Here is a 13,871-nt window from a genome sequence, read left to right as displayed (position 1 = left end):
TTAAAATGTTGCTCTTAAATGATGAAGTTTTCTATGTTTGAAATGAAACAGTTCCAAAATAAGTTGTTTAATGAAAATACCAAGATACAGAATAGTGTATACATTTGCTTAGTTTGTTTATACTTCCTTATTTATGCATAAGCAAACTCATGGTAAAGTAGTAATGGTTTCAGAGGGCTGAGCGATGGGAACTGGGTGGTGGCTCGATGCCAGTGGGCAGGAATATTTTTGTTTTGTGTGAAATACACATAACAAAATTTATGAACTTAACCATTTAAGGTGTACAATTCAGTAGTGCTCAGTACATTCACATTGTTGCACAACCAGTCTCCAGAACTCTTTTCATCTTACAAAACTAGAACTCTGTATTCATTAAACAGCAACTCTGCATTCACTCCTCCCACGGCTGGCAAACACCATTCTACATTTGTTCTCTATGTATTTGACTTGACTCTGGGTACTCATGTAAGTGGAATCATACAGTATTTGTCTTTTTGTGACTGACTGACTTCATAAATTTAGCGTAATGTCCTTAAGGTTTATCCATGTTGTAGCATGTGTTAGGATTTCCTTCCTTTTTAAGGCTGAATAACATTTTATTGTACATATATACATTTTGTTTATCTGCTCACCTGTTGGTGGACACTTGGATTGTTTCCACCTTTTGTGACTGTTGTGAATCATGTAAACATGGGTGTACAGATATCTCTTGAAGATGCTGCTTTCATTTATTTGGGTATATACAGGACTTTAAAATACATGACAATTTCTTTCCTTTTGAAATTTGAATCATATGAATATATTACCTATTTAAAGTATTAAATTTTTAAAATTTGCTTTCACATCCCTACTGCTTTAGCCACATCTGTGATTTATTTTTATTTTCTAGTATTTTTTCAGTAGATCTGGTTATTTTTTCATTGGTATTAATTTACTAAGGAGTTTGAAATATTTGAATGCTGTTTTCTCATTTACTTTTTTAACATGCTGCAACTAAAATATGCTTTTTGGGGCACCTGGGTGACTCAGTCGGTTAAGTGTCTGCCTTCCGGCTCAGATCATGATCCTGGAGTCCCACGACTGAGCCTTGCATCAGGCTCCCTGCTCAGCAGAGAGCCTGCTTCTCTCTCTGCCCCCACCCCACTCGTGCTCTCTCGCTCTCTCTCAAATAAATAAAATCTTTTTTAAAAAAAGATAAAATATGCTTTTAAAAATATATTTCCTTTATCATCCTAAACTATTCCTCAGAATTTTCTTCTTCTTCATTTTACTGTGTCTGATTTCCTTAGGGATTTTTCTTTGAATTGTGAGGACTGGGGTCTGTCAAGATTTTATTCAGTGATGAGCATACTATGAAGGTTGATATTTGAAAAGGTCCATAACTTTTTATGAATGACCTTGAAGATTTTTAAATTTTTTTGGTAACTAAAAAGGCTTTTCTCAGTTATGCTTTTATTTAGCAAAGGTCAGCAGATGATACTATTTTTTCTTGTTTTTGTTTCATTTTGTATTTAGTGTATGCCTTCATTTTCTTCCAGTCACTCTTAGGTTTAGAACATGCATTTATTTTAGTAATACTGTTCTTGTGTACTTAGTGCCATGTTGGTATTTTATTATATTAGTTTCTTCCATGAAGAGCACTGTTAATAACATAACAAAGAGATTTTGTAATTTATTTATTTATTTATTCTAGATTTTATTTATTTGATAGAGAGAGACACTGAGAGAGGGAACACAAGCAAGGGGAGTGAAAGAGGGAGAAGCAGGCTTCCCGCCGAGCAGGGAGCCCAATGCGGGGCTCGATCCCAGGACTCCGGGATCATGACCTGAGCTGAAGGCAGACGCTTAACGACTGAGCCACCCAGGCGCCCCAAGAGATTCTGTAATTTAAAGCAGCATGAATATTGTAAAGAATCATGTATTTCTGTTTGTAAAGTTTGGTCACTCAGGGGTGCATTTTGTTACCCTTGAAACTGTACCTTGAGATTATTTGCTTTCAAATGGGAAAGGAGATGGAATTTTAAAATTAGTTGTTTGGCTACAGTTTAGTTTCATCAGAAGTTTGTCGATTCACAGTAGCCAATAGGTGTGAACAACTCGAGTGTCCCATCAACAGATGAATGGATAAAAAAATGTGGTATGTGCATGTAATTGAAAATTAGCCATAAAAAGGAATAAAATTTTGATACATGGTACAACATGGATGAACCTTGTAAATATTATGCTAAGTCAAAAGAGCCAGACACAAAAGGACAATATATCATAGGACTGCTCTTATATGAGGTACCTAGAACAGTTAAATGTATAGAGACAGAAAGAATAGTGGTTATCAGGGACTTGGGGAAGGGGAGAACGGAGGAGTTGTATAATGGGTACAGAATTTCTGATTGGATCTTTAGGTCTAAAATGAGTCTGTTATAGGCAGCATGTAGATGGGTCTTGGTTTTTTATCCATTCTGATACGCTATGTCTTTTGATTAGAGCATTTAGTCCATTTACATTCAGAGTCATCATTGAAAGATACGAATTTAGTGCCATTGTGTTACCTATAAAGTTGGTATTTCTGATGATGTTCTTCGTTCCTTTCTAGTTTTTGTTGCTTTTGGTTTTTTCCCTAGAGTCTCCCTTAATATTTCTTGCAAGGCTGGTTTAGTGGTCAATGAACTCCTTTAGTTTTTGTTTGTCTGGGAAACTCTTCATCTCTCCTCCTATTCTGAATGACAGTGCTGCTTTCAGGATTCTTTCCTTGTCTGTGTATTTTGTGAATTTGACTGTGATATCTCTGGTGATGGCTGGCTTTTGTTGAATTTAATGAGAGTTCTCCATGCTTCTTGGATTTTAATGTCTGTGTCCTTCCCAGATTACTTAAGGGGAAATGTTCAGCTATAATTTGCTTAAATAAACCTTCTGCCTCTTTTTCTCTCTCTTCATCGTTCTGGGACTCCTATGATATGAATGTTATTAATGTTTTAATAAGTCACAGAGTTCCCTAAGTCTGCCTTTGTGATCCATCATCTTTGTTTCCCTCTTCTTTTCAGCTTTATTATTTTCTATAATTTTATTTTCAGTATCACTGATTCCTCTGCTTCGTCTGTCCTCATTGTTACAGCATCCATTTGGGTTTGCATCTCATTTATAGCATTTTTAATTTCAGCTTGACTAGCTTTTAGCTCTTTTATCTCTGCAGTAAAGGATTCTCTAGTGTCTTCTATGCTTTTTTCAAGTCCAGCTAATATCCTTATAATTGTTTTAAATTCTAGTTCAGACATCTTACTTATATCTGTATTGATTAAATCCCTGGTCATCATTTCTTCCTGTTCTTCCTTTTGGGATGAATAAATAAAATAAAATAAATAAAGCAAAATAAAACAAAAATTTTAAATTTAAAAAAATAAAGGAAGCTAGGTGTGTTTTGGTCTGCTTGTTAAGAGAAGCTTGATAGACAAAGATAGAAAATTTAAAATTAAAAAATATATAGATAATTTAAAAAATAAAAGAATTGCTCTTTCTGTATCCAAAAAAACAAAACCAGTATCACCTCAGGTGCCTGGGTAGCTCAGATGGTTGGGCGTCTGCCTTCGGCTCAGGTCATGATCCCAGGGTCCTGGGATCGAGTCCCGCATCAGGCTCCCTGCTCCTTGGGAGCCTGCTTCTCCCTCTGCCTCTCTCTCTCTCTCATGAATAAATAAATGAAATCGTTTAAAAAAAACAAAAACAAAAACCAGTATCACCTCTACCAAATGCACTCCCAGCAGGGAGAACCGTTTCTCCCTGTGCAACCCAGGAGATCCTCAGCCTGCTCTGCCTGCTCCTGTGGCCCCGGCTGCTTCCCTCCCGGAGTGCTGCCAGGTAACCCTGGCTATGGCACTGACCTCCAAAACTTCAAACTCTGCGCTCTGCTGTTTATAAAAAACTGGCAGTATTGAAACCCTCTCCTTATTTCTAGTCAGTGGTTTTGGGGAACATTTCTCTTGTACAGTCCTCTGTGTGTTTTCACTCCTTCCCCCCCTTTCTCTCTCCCCTTGTCTCTCACTACCCACTCCACCACTAGGGCTCCCTGCCCTCTGCCGTGCCAGGGGCCTTTTTCTCCCATGAATCAACTCTCCACAGTTCCTACCTTCCATTGGTCATTTTTTCTGTTTATAGATGTGCAGTAAAATGGGAAATATTATGTATATTTTACCACAAATTATATATATATATATGTGTGTCATATATATAATGGTTGATAATTATTTTGCACTATACTAAGGCTGTGTAGGATAAAAACTAGTTAAATGTGAATTTAAATTTTTTAAGTTTTATTTATTTCAGAGAGAGAGAGAGTGTGGGGAGAAGCAGAGGGAAAGTCTTCAGACAGACTCCCTGCTGAGCACGGAGCCTGACACAGGGGTTGATCTCATGACCCATGAGATCATGACATAAGCCGAAACCAAGAGAGTCAGATGTTCAACCAACTGAGCCACCCAGGCGCCCCATTTAAATGTGAATTTAATTTGCTCAGTCCCTTCAGAGGTGAAGCCCATGGCCCCCACCATAAATCACATTGTTAGCATAAACTATCTGATGTGGCCTCAAGGTCACAGGTAAACAAAAACATTCTTAACAGGATACTCCAGACTTTGGGATTATGCCCTTGGAGTTTGGTATAGGGCAGACCTTTCTTTAGAATGTATCAAGTTTGGACAACTGTGTTAGTGTTCTAGGGCTGCTGTAACAAAATAGCACAAACTGAGTAGCTTGAACAACACAAATTTATTGACTCAGTTCTGGAGGCTAGAAATCCAAGAAAAAGCAGGGTTTCTTCTTCTTCTTCTTCTTCTTTTAAGATTTTATTTACTTACTTGAGAGAGAGCATGCACAAGCAGAGTTGGGTGGGGAGGGGCAGAGGGAGAGGGAGAAGCAGAGAGTCCAACGTGAGATCATGATCTGAGCCAAAAACACTTAGCCAACTGCGCCACCCAGGCACCCCAGGATTACTTTCTTCTGAGGGCTATAAGGGAGCCTCTGTTCCATGTGTCTCTCCTAGCCTCTGGTGGTTTGCTGGCAATCTTTGGCATTTCCTGGCTAGTAGATCATTGCCTTCATCTTCACATGACATTCTCTCTCTCTGTGGATCTGTGTCCAGATTTATATCTTTTGACCCCTGTCACCCATCTTGTCCATCCTCCCACCCGCCTTACCTCTGGCAACTACCGATTTGTTCCCTGTATCTATGAGCTTTTTTTTTCCCTAAGATTCCACATAGAAGTAAGTGAGATCATACAGTATTTGCCTTTCTCTGACTTATTTCACTTATCCTAATACCTTCAAGGTTCATACATGTTGTAACAAATGGCAAGATTTCCTTCTTTTTTATGACTAAATAATATTCCTGTGTGTGTGTATCAGATTTTCTTTAACCATTCATCTATCGGTGGACACTTAGGTTGCTTCCATGTCTTAGGTATTGTAAATAATGCTGCAGGGAACGTGGGGGTGCATATATATTCTCAAGTTTGTTTTTTTCATTTTCTTTGGATAAATACACAGAAGTAGAATTGCATGGTAGTTCTATTTTTAATTTTTTTAAGGAATTTTCATACCATTTTCTATAGTGGCTGTACTAATTTATATTCCCACCAACAGTGCACAAAGGTTCCCTTTACTCCACATTTTCACCAGCACTTGTTATTTCCTGTGTTTTTTTATAGTAGCCAGTCTTACAGGTAATTTCTCAGTGTGGTTTTGATTTGCTTTTCTTTGATGATTAGTGATGTTGAGCACCTTTTCATGTACCTGTTGGTCATCTGTATGTCTTCCTTGGAGAAATGTTTATTCAGATCTTCCGTCCATTTTTAATCAGATCATTTGCCTTTTTGCTATTCAGTTTTATGAGTTCTTTATTTATTTTGGATATTAATCCCTTATCAAATATATCATTTGCAAATATTTTCTTCCATTCCACAGGTTGCCTTTTCATTTTGTTGATGGTTTCCTTTGCTGTGCAGAAGCTTTTTAGTTTCTCTTGTCTTTGCTTTCGGTGTCAAACCCAAAAAATCATCTCTAAGATTGATGTCAACTACTGCCTATGTTTTCTTCCAGGAGTTCTATGATTTCCGGTCATAACGTTCAAGTCTTTAATCCATTTTGAGTTAGTGTTTATGGGTTAAGATAGTTGTCCAATTTTATTCTTTTGCATATTGGCTGTCCAGGTTTTCCAACACCATCTATTAAAGAGATTGTCCTTTTCCCATTGTATATTCTTGGCTCCTTTGTCATAAATTGACCATATATTTGTGGGTTTATTTCTGGCTTCTCTATTCTGTTCCATTGATCTAAGTGTCTGTTTTTATGCCAATACCATACTGTTTTGATTATTAGAGCTTTGTAATATAGTTCAACCCTGCCCTAGCTCTTGGTTGTCTCTCAGACCTTTGTGATTGTCCAAGCAGTCTTTTATTTTTTGTGGCTCCCACTAATTGAGGGTGTGCCAAGGCCTGTGGGTGTCCCAAATGGGAGGATCTCAGGCAGCACCTAGATTCAGGCTGATTGGAAGCCAGACTCTCAGGCAGCAGCTTTTAAAGTATGCAAATATATACGGTCCTGTGGGACCACAAGTGAAAGTCCCACTAGCCACCAGAGAGCCTAGAGGGGTCCCCTGGGCAGCAGCCATGAAAATCAGGACACCAGACAATGGTCCAAGCTCCACTCCAGGAGATAGCAGTGACTTGTAGTAATGCAGAGGACAGGGCAAAGAAGGCATCTGCTAGCCTTAGTCCCCAGAGATCACCTTAGTAAATCGATAGATGTATGCTAAACCAGAAGCCTGCCCCTAAGGTCGAAGCTCCAGGACATGCAAGTAGGCCTTTTTCACAGAAAGACTGGGGGTGTATTTCAGTCTGCTGTTTGTGCTGTGACTGGGGGGTGGTAGCCAGCCAAGAACTGTCTCTTTGATTTTTACAGCCCATGGGAACCCGGTCCCAGGAATGCAAGTCCCGCAGTCCACCAGAACCAGGCAATCAGGGGGTATCCACTAGGTGGCAGCCACAAAAACCAGGGCCAGATGTGTCTACCTTTCCCCTGAGGGGAAATAATGGTGCTCTGGCGTGTGGCAGAGGGAGAGCACAGAGATAAGGCCCTCCTTCTGAGGTCTCTAGGGAGGATTACAGTAGGCCTTTAGACCTGTGTTTAATTAGAAGCCTGCCTGTCAGGCCACAGCTACAAAGATAAGCTAATGGGACTCTCACAGAAAGATTGGGCATCTTCATCTGTTGTCTCTTGCTGTACCCTAGGGGTGGTAGCTGTTTAAGAACTTTTTCTGTTGATTACAGTCCTGTGAGACCTGTGAGCATAAACCCCACTGGCCCCCAGAGCACCTAGAGGTGCTTCCTGGGCAGCAGCCACAAAAACTGGGATGCCAGACCAGGGTACAAGCTCCTCTCCGGGAGATACTGGCAAGCTGAAGTGAGGCAGAGGGAAGTACCATTTTTATAAATGTTTCATTTTTAACAAAGCAGAATTTACAAAATTGTTGTGAATTAGATATCTTTAGAAGAAGGACAAATAGTTCCCTTATATATCCAAAAAACAGAACATTAAAACAAAATTAAACATTATTCTAAACAGATAACCACAATAAATTTTTCTTCATCAGTTCATTCATTCCAGTGTAAGGTGTTCTTTTTTTTTTTTTTTTTTTTTTAAAGATTTTATTTATTTATTCATGAGAGAGAGAGAGAGAGGCAGAGGGAGGAGCAGGCTCCCAAGGAGCAGGGAGCCCGATGCGGGACTCGATCCCAGGACCCTGAGATCATGACCTGAGCCGAAGGCAGACGCTTAACCATCTGAGCCACCCAGGAGCCCCCAGTGTAAGGTGTTCTAATAAGAAATTTCATAAAACAACTTAGCAACTTTAAAGAAATTATGAGTAATTCTAATGCAATCCACGGGTATGTTCTGAAAGTTTTCTGAGTTGTGTTTCCTCAGAAGCCTGTGCCTAAGTGTCTATTCTGTGAAGTATAAATGGTTTCATATACATAGTACAGTCCTTTTTGCATGCCTCTGAGATGTCCTTCTTTTTTGAAAACACAAACTCTGGCCTGTACCAGAGTTTATAGGAGAGACTTCAGGTAAGTATTAGAGTAAAATCAATAGATGACAGGCTTAAAATGACTGTGACTAGTCTATTGCTGATAACTGTAAAATGGAAAGATCTGAAGAGGGTTCATTATAGGAATAATATGGCTGACAGGGATATTTGGTTGTGTCTGTGGCATGCAAAACACATTTCTAAAGATGATTAAGCTTGTTCTTAAAGAAGACAGTGACTCTTAACATCTGATTCATAAATATAGAGGACTCTAACTTTTTATAGATGAAAAAATGTTGCGATATAACATGATAATCCTGAGACCTAATGTACCAGGAATAACACTAAGAATATCAAGTGAAGAGATTCAGTAAGTCAGACATCAGTATTTTTTATAAGACTTCATGCGTAAGTCTGAAATACATCCCATTTGCAAACCAAGGAGATAACTAGTTGTGAATTAAAGCGGTAAGAATATACCACAAAACGTTTAAAATAACAGTTAAATAATAATTGAAAATAGGACCAGAACTTTGATAAATATAGGAAAATAAGAACAATTTCATAAGAGTTTTGAATAGTGTTTTACTTCATATTTAAACATATGGAAAACAAGGATATTTACAAATCCCCAGGGACTTCCCATAAGAGAAACAGTTTTTGAAATGTTTATATTAATTACATTTTACCATATAAATTTAACTTCAGGAAGATTAAGTATTTTTTCTGATTTGACAACTCTTCCCATGCAACTCTTGAAATAGTAACACATCAAACAAACCTGTATTTCTCGCATCTCTTCTTGTATAATAAAAGAACAACCTTTATAATTCTCCAAGGCCTGTCTGGAAAATCTCAAAGATATTTTCGTAAAAGGTATCTTAGAAGTTTTATTTTTCTATATTTAGGATATGATTTTGCAAATCATGTTCGTTTGCTAGAGCTGCCATAAAAAATACCACAAGCTGGGTGGCTTAGAGAACAGAAATTTATTTCCTCAAAGTTCTGGAGTCTAGAAGTCCATGATCAAGGTGTCATGTCAAGAGTTTGGTTTCTTCTGAGGCCTCTCTCCTTGGCTAGCGATGGCTGCCTTTTTCTGTGTCCTCACATGGCCTTTTCTCTGTGTGTATGCATCACTGATGTCTTTTCCTTTTATAATAAGGACACCAGGTACTCTTACAGCTTCATTTTACCTTCATCACTTCTTTAAAGGCTCTGTCTGTAAATACAGTTATATTCTGAATTACTGGGGTTAAGACTTCAACATACGAATTTTGGGGAAACAATTGAATCCATAATAGGAAGGCAAAAATCAAAGAAATAGAGGAAATTTGAACTCTTTATTAAGATACAACTATTAGATGGTAGAAACAGTACTTGGTTACCTATTTTATCAAAGTGACAGTAAAAGATTTCAAAATAAATGTAGAGGATAATGAGATTGAAAAGAACTTTTAGCTCTTTCAAAACTGAGGAACATTTGCTTTTTTCCCCCCTTAAATAATGAAAGACAATAAAGTCAACAAAGTATCGAAGATTATTCTAATAAGACACAGAATTTTTGCTGTCCAGCAGATTACACAAAAAAGTAAAGAATAACATTTTATATCATAGGTGAAGGCATTAGTCATTAAACCATAGGAGCACACCCTTCAAAATTGAACTAAATTTGCTAAGATGTTAACACATTTTATAGCTTCTTTTCAGAGTCAAATATAAACCAAGGCAAATAAAATTCACTTGCTCCATTGTCTTCATTTATGTTCTTTCATATTCTAAAACAGACAGACTTGCTTCAGGATGGTGGTGTTGTCTCAGAAGGTCCATGAAATCAAAATGGCTTTCGTATTAATACTAAGATGTTATCTTTGTTAACATGTAGTACGTTCATTATTGCTCATCTTTAAATGAGTCAGTATTTTAAAATTTTTGTAGTTTTAGGGGTGCTGGGTGACTCAGTTGGTCAAGCATCCAACTCTTGATTTTGGCTCAAGTCATTATCTCAGGGTCCTGGAATCGAGCCCTGCATTGGGCTCCACACTCAGTGGGGAATCTACTTGAAGGTCCCCCTGCTGTTCCCCCAGCTCTGCGTGCTTCTCTCTCTAAAATAAATAAATCTTTAAAAAAAAAAGGGGGGGGGGGCATCTGGGTGGCTTAGTTGGTTAAGTGTCTGCTTTCTGCGCAGGTCCTGATCCCAGGGTCCTGGGATTGAACCTGTGTTGGGCTCCCTGCTCAGTGGGGAGCCTGCCTCTCCTTCTGCCACGCCCCCTGCTTGTATGCATGCTCTCTTTCTCTCTCTGGCAAATAAATAAAATCTTTATAAAAAAAGATTTTATTTATTGAGAGAGAGAGAGAGCACAAGCAGGGGGAGTGGCAGGCAGAGGGAGAAGCAGACTCCCCGCCGAGCAAGGAGCCCGATGTGGGACTCGATCCCAGGACCCCAGGGTCATGACCTGAGATGAAGGCAGACGCTTAATTGACTGAGCCACCCAGCAGTCCCTAAAATCTTAAAAAAAAAAAAAGAACACGTACATTGTTGTATCTCTGTCAGTACTGCTCCTAAATAGAAGTACAATTTACAGAATAGTAAGTAGCTCAGTAACACCTTTCAGCAATTCCTGAAGGATGCTTTAATCAGGGCTTAGTATTGGTAGGCAGGGAGCCCTGTTTCAAAGCCTTCACAATTTTTTCTTACAATGTAAAAAGTATTTTGTAAAGAGCAAGGAGAATGTGAAATAGCCCTCCTAGATATGACAATATGTAACTATATAAAACTAAAACAAATCAGATTATTGGTATATACATAGATATTCAGATCATTAGAATTTAATGGAAGGTCTGGAGGAAGGGGAATTCCATGTAGGTATTGTATATAATATTTATATTATATTATACCCTATATAAGTGTGTATATATATGTGTATATATATTTACACAAACCCTATATAAGGTATGTTAACCTTATATAAGAATATAATATTTTATAAGGTGTATATATAACTTACATTGTATATAAGTTTTATTTCAAATTCAAACTCGAGTTCCTTGGTGATTGTTCTTGGAGATATATATTCTCAAGGACTTTGAGAGAGCACTTTGGTAGAGTGTCAGTATTTTTTAGCATTGTAGTTGTAGGTGGAAGAGGTAGTGCCTTTTCATAACTTTAAAACAAGGCATCACTAATCTGAGAAGGGAGAATTACTCAGCACATGAAAATTGGGGAGAAAAGGTCAGTTTAGATCCTAACCTGAGTTATATATATAACCTAATAGTTTATAACACTAAGGTATAAAGGATTAAAGAATTAAATGTTTAAAAGTTCTTAAGAAAATAATTCTCTGATTCAAACATGGGAAAAGCCTTCGGGCTCCTGGCTGCCTCAGTCGAAAGAGCACGTGACTCTTGGTATCGAGGTTGTGAGTTGGAGCCCCACGTTGGGTGGAGAGATAACTTTAAAAACACACACACACACACACACATGAAATGGGAAAGCCTTTCTCAGCATTATGGCAATGAAAGTCTTTATAAAGGAAGAGATAAATACATTTGATTAAATGGAAAAACAAATCTTCTGTGAGTCAAAATTAAATAATTATTTAAGAAAAATTGTTGTAGCAAATACAGCCTAGGATTAATTAGCCTGAATATCCAAAGTGCTCATACATATTGGTGAGAAAAACAGGGAGACACCTAATAAATAAGACAAACATTAACACACTTAATAGTTAAAGGAAATTAATGGAAATGCTCAAAGAGGAAATTCATGTTACTAAAACTCATGCAAAAATTATTACCCTCTTGGAGCACCTGGGTGGCTCAGTCAGTCTTGATTTTGGCTCAGGTCATGATCTCGGGGTTGTGAGATCAGCCCCATGTGAGGCCCCACACTCGGCGGGGAATCTGCTGAGATTCTCTCCCCCTCCTCCTGCTCATGCACTCTTTTTTTCTGTAAAATAAATAAATAAATCTTTAAGAAAAATTATTATTGGGGCGCCTGGGTGGCTCAGTCGGTTAAGTGTCTGCCTTTGGCTCAGGTCATGATCCCAGGGTTCTGGGATCGAGCCCCAGCGGAGAGCCTGCTTCTCCCTCTCCCTCTGCCTGCTGCTTTACCTGCTTGTGCTCTCTCTCTGTGTCAAATAAATAAAATATTTTTAAAAAGGAAGAAAAATTATTATCCTCTTTAGTATCAAAGAAATGCAAGTTTAAAAGGCAAGAGAAGGGCGCCTGGGTGGCTCAGTTGGTTAAGCGACTGCCTTCGGCTCAGGTCATGATCCTGGAGTCCCGGGATCGAGTCCCACATCAGGCTCCCTGCTCGGCAGGGAGTCTGTTTCTCCCTCTGACCCTCCTCCCTCTCATGCTCTCTGTCTCTCATTCTCTCTCACTCAAATAAATAAATAAAATCTTTAAAAAAAAAAAAAAAAGGCAAGAGAAGAGCAAATAAATGGAAAAGATCAAGAGTTAATTTTTTCCTATTACAGGGTAACAAACTCTGTAGTTTGGGAAGCCAATGGGCCAGCTACAAGATGAGGAAGTAATGTTCGCATATCATCATTTTTCAACCCACAATGAATTAATAGTCTAAGCACTGAGCGTCAGTGGTTCCTAACATTGCAGAAAGGAACCCAGCCACACATTATGTGCTTCCTGATAGAATAACAGCCCCCACTACCACCTTGTAATAGTTTTGTTGAAACTATCAGACTTTAATTAAAGCCTTTCTAGATCCAACTACCAATTTACAGGAAGTACAGAAGACCAAGAAAAATGTGAGGAGAAACCTTAAGGATACAATTAGCAAAATTCAGTCTGCAAGAAGCTGTGTAAGACAGATAACTAGATTATGTAAACTTTTTGGAGTAGGATTAAAAGGAAATTAAGAAAAACAATTTTTGGTACCTTCCTCATATTCCCAAGAAACCTATTCATGTGCTGTACTCATCCTTCTTGATTATTTATAGAGAGCAGAATCACATTTTAGGGATAAATGCATAACATCCTGCTAAATCTTTTAAGGAAGCGAACAATTTCATTTAGATTTGTGAAAATGATGTAGAGAAAAGATTTTAAGTGGAATCATTATTTAATATTTTAGATTTACCCATTAATCTGTTCTTAAAAGTTATTTTTGATCTAGAGCATTCTTGGTACTTGTGAAAAATTTAGTCATGTTAATGTTCTGAATTCTGAGGTTTTTAGTATGTTCTAAGCTAGGTAAATATTACTTCATATTATATATTGATGTTAACGAATATTTAATGAGTTCTTTTGCAAATAAAACATTGTGCTTGGTAGTAAGGAATAATCAAGGAAATTAAGATGTCCTTCCTTAAGAATGTATAATTCTGTAGCAGCCATGGTCACAAATAATACAAGGTAAAGAACTAGTAAACTAAAGGGTGGTGTGGGGGTCAGGAGTAGGATGACAGAAATGTATTATATTTGGAAATTATGAGCCTTAGGTTACAGTATTGGGCTTTAATGTTTTGGTATGTGATACCTCTAAGTACTAGCCAAGCAGTACTCTCCCCCACTCCCCGCAGTACTTTTGATAATACTCTTTCCATTTTGAGAAGCAAAAAAAAAAAGAAAGGAAGAGCCATCAAATATCTTTTTGAAAAAGAACTTAATTTTACTGCTACTAAATTTGCTTACTAATTTTTTTGAACTGGATTTTTTTTTTTTAAGGTTTCTTTTTTTGAGAGAGAGGGGGTTGGGGGGAGGTGCAAAGGGAGAGTCTTAAGAAGACTCCCACTGAGAGCAGAGCACAGAGCCTGACATAGGGCTCGAGATCACAACCTGA

The 13,871-nt window shown here is 37.9% G+C and overlaps 1 protein-coding gene across 2 annotated transcripts in view; it reads left to right on the top strand.

Annotated features, from left to right (window-relative positions):
* The window catches only part of HERC4 (HECT and RLD domain containing E3 ubiquitin protein ligase 4), a 132,957-nt gene that overhangs the window by 62,348 nt on the left and 56,738 nt on the right, over positions 1 to 13,871 (top strand). The window lies entirely within an intron of this gene.

This window comes from Neomonachus schauinslandi, chromosome 6 (genome assembly GCF_002201575.2).
Source record: "Neomonachus schauinslandi chromosome 6, ASM220157v2, whole genome shotgun sequence".
In the NCBI taxonomy this organism is placed as follows: domain Eukaryota; kingdom Metazoa; phylum Chordata; class Mammalia; order Carnivora; family Phocidae; genus Neomonachus; species Neomonachus schauinslandi.
This window is presented reverse-complemented; position numbering and strand designations above follow the sequence as displayed.